The sequence below is a fragment of the Manis pentadactyla genome, chromosome 8 (genome assembly GCF_030020395.1).
Source record: "Manis pentadactyla isolate mManPen7 chromosome 8, mManPen7.hap1, whole genome shotgun sequence".
Taxonomy (NCBI): domain Eukaryota; kingdom Metazoa; phylum Chordata; class Mammalia; order Pholidota; family Manidae; genus Manis; species Manis pentadactyla.
The window spans coordinates 83,158,555-83,162,610 of NC_080026.1; positions in this window are offsets into that span (position 1 = coordinate 83,158,555).

Sequence of the window (4,056 nt, forward strand, 5' to 3'; positions counted from 1 at the left end):
TCCTCCACACAGTGATGCCAGCAAGTGGGTGAGGCGAGTCAACACTGCTTCATGAACATTTGGTTTATTTACCCTGGTCACAAGGGTGACTACTGGGTGGAGGAACAGGCAGTGCTGTGCTCATAAAATTCCCTGGTGTCAGGCTCACATTTTCTTTCCAGTTCAGACCTCAGAACCTCAAGACCATTTTATGCTCAGAAGCCAGTTCCACTCTCCTTCCAGTGGTCACCAGCATTTTAATATGGCTTTCCTCTCTATAATGCCTGATTCTCAAGTATCTTCTTTAAATAAGCAAAATGAAACCATGTGAAATATTCTCAAATAGGCATGAGTGCAGACAGCACCAGTCACAACTCTTTTTCCCTTAATATCACTTGGTGATTTCTCTTTAATTCAAAATATTCCTCTCCTGATCAGTGTTTCCACTCTTGCTAAATAAAATAAACAGTTCTTGGTTTTCCACATTTAAGCCAGCTGACCACTCCCACCTTCCTGAAAAGAAATCCTTGTTCCCTTGACCCCCATGACCCGGCAATTTCTTGGGTTTCCTTTTATTTCTCTTGATATTCCCCTTTTCTTTTGCAAGTTCATCCTTCATTACTTGGCTATGTGGATATAAATTCCTTAAGAGTTTGGCCTTTTTTTCCCCCTTCCTTTCTACCTCTCCCACTTTATAAGCTTTGTCTAGGCAATTATATCTATCTTTAGACCATATATCAATCACTTCCAGACTTACAAATGTGAAGATGAGTCACAGGTTTACATCCAAACCTCAGATGTCTCTAAGAAGCTCCTCATCCATAATTCAATGTCTTCTTTATCTGTTCTGTGATGTCTTCAAGACAACCGAAGCTCAGCTTGTCCAACACTGAACTTAGCATCTGTCATTACAAACTTGTTCCTCTTCTGGTGTTCCAGCACTCCTTGTGGTCTCCACATAAATATTGCAGAAGATGGTCTGCCACTTTACCTCCTATAATCTCTTGAATCCATTCACTGTTTAGAAATCACTAACATCTCATCCTTCCTCCCCTCTGCCAAACTATTATTATCTCACTGCTGAAAAAGTTCAACTGAGCTACATGACTTTCTCCTCTTGCCAACCCATACTCCACATTGTAGCCAGAAATATTTTTAAAATATCATATTGATGATGTAACTAGCTACATTCCTCCATCTACTCTGGAAAAGAACCCAACCTTCTCATTGCTCCTAGGATAAGGCATATTTTTTGATCATAGCTAAAAAGCCATTCATGGTGGTGACCCCTGATTACATCTCCATACTCAAGCTGTTTGCCCATGCTGTCTGTTCTAGCCCTTTGGCCTTCCTTCAGTCTCTCACGTTGCCTCTGCCCTCTTCTGCTTTCCATGCATTGTTGCTTTCCCAAACCTCACGCCTTCTGCCTATCCTTTCTTAGCTGGCTCCTATACATCACTTGGATCTTATTTTCCAGAGGCTGATATCTCTCCTTTGTAGCATTCAGACAGTTTCAATTTCATACCTATTTGTGTCATTCTTTTACTGTGTGTCTTCCCCATAAGCCTGTAGGCCAAAGAGGACAGGAATACCTGACATAATTCATTGCATCTGAACAGTGTCTGACACACAATGCGTACTCACTGAAGTTGATTTTATTGAAAGCATGAGTGTATGAAATGAATATGAAAGTAAATGCAGATGGAAGTTCACTGAGAAAGATGTACCCATTGCCTAGTGTTGAAAAATTCTAAAGATAAGCACAGTATTGAGATGAGTAACAAAAGCATTAAGAACTTTTGATGGATTTAAGAAATTAAAGTAGGAGGGTTTTCTTTCTTACCTAGATTCAGTAGTGGGTGGATGGGAATGATAGGGAATTTGAAATGAAAAACTTTACCTGGGCTGAAGCAACTGGTTTTAGCATGTAAGGAATGCACTAAGATATGAAAGTAGTACTTTTCAACCCCATTCTTGCCATTTTTGCCACTGCATATGTTGAACAAGAGCCATTGCAAGGAAAGGAAGGGAGGCTTGAGGACAGAGACAAGCGAGGGTGGAGGGGTGGGCAAAGGAGAGAGAGATTTCAAAAATGTTTAAGTCTCTGAATTGTGGATATTTTACTGAGTATGCCTTTTTATATCTTTGCTTCTAAAATCCATGTCATTACATGCAATACAATTGTCTCTGCTTCCATATGGCAACAATATTCTAGCGACTATATCAGGATCTCAATAAATAGGCAAAATGAAAATTGCATAAGTTGTTTTCCCTCAGTTACTTTCCAAATACAGATCTCCCCCCACCTCAAATAATGAAACACAAATTTTGTAAATTAGAATAGTATCAGTTATGAATGCTGTTTTGCAGTTATGAGAGTAAAAACATTCCACATTGAAATAAGAAATGTCATCTGATTTCGATTTAAGACAAAGGGGGAGAAACACATTCCATTTAAGAATGACAAATAAAGCTGTCAGTGTGATCCATTTATAGCCCTGCAGAGAATGCCACAAATCCACATAATGTTCTGAAGAGCTAGTTATTGTATTTGCTCTCTCAAAGAGAGAAGGCATAGAAGTCCCCAGTGGCTTGCTATCCAAGGAAACTAAGGTTAGGGGGAATAAACTTCCTTAGTCAAAATCTGAGGTGCATACCCCTTACAAGGGAGAATGAGAGCTTCAGGCATTTTATTTAAATAGTATTCCACAGAGGAAAGGGTAGAATGCTGCTGGGACTAATGGGGCAGAAGGAAATGGGAAAAGCCCTTTGTCTTCCTTGTCTGCCCACTCCCCTCCTCCCCCGAATCCTGGGAGGGTCTTGACCTAACGAGGTCTCTTTCTGCAAGGCCTGCTAACAAAAATTATGAAAAGCCATAAAATCTTAATTATAAACATCCAAAGTGCTAGTTAGTTTTGAACATTTTATTATGGGTTATTTCAGGCTTAGGTACAAGGGCACTTGCCACAAACATGTATTGGAAATATAATCTCCATTCCTTATTATGATATTTAAGTATTCCTTCTTTTAAGAAGCAGTTTGCTATTAAATACATATGTTCATATATAAGAATATATAAAATATGACCTTCTGCAAGGCATAACTGATTATATTTTTCTCCTTCACATTGGCTAGTAAAAAAAAAGAACAAAATTTTTTACTATCTTCTAGTAAGAGCGTTGAATTTCATGGCATAAATTTTGAGTATGAATTTCTTTCCTGGCCCCATCTTACATTCTTAGCCTTATTTTTTTCCTTTGACTCATTTTTTCCTAACCTATTCAAAATATATTTTATATTGCTCTACAGTATGTATTTTTATTAGCCTTTTTCTATAAGCCTTAAATCCTTTCCAGCATATAAATAAAATATACAATATTTATAGGTAGTCTTTTTCCCCCCTTTGGAGAGTTACAAAATGTTCCCAAGGCAACATATAATTTATCATTATATGAACATCTAAGGCTAAGAATGATAGCTAAAGAATTAAATTTTTGGTGATATTTAGTTTAATATTTCGGTTAGATTTTTTAAATGTTTATATGCATACTTTTGTAACTGGGATTCCTAGCCTGAGATCCACAGACTCTCTCAAATTACATGCAAAATTTTGTACATGCAAAATTTTTCAGGAGGAGTTTCATGACTTTAATCCAATTCTGGAAGGTAAATTTGATCCAAAATATTAAAAATTACTGCTTTGCAGTGGAATAATCCCAGAAGATCCAAAAGACATTGGTCTTTTGATATTCAACTAATTGACAGAATATTTATTGACCACCTACTGTGTGTCTGGCGCTGTAATAGATACTCAATATCCATGATAGCAGTTAACAGCAGTAAATATGTAGACTTGACTTCAACCTCAGGATGCCTGTAGCCCAGTGGGGATGAGGGTAGACAATCAAAAACACATGTGAAATAACTGGGGGTGGGGGTAATGTACTACAGTAAAACAAAGTAAGGAAATAGAAAATGAATCAACATGGTGGTCAGGGAAGACCTCTTTGAAGGGGTGTCATCTTAGCTGGACCAAGCAATATCTGAGGGAAGAATATTCCAGAGAGAGAGACCAGC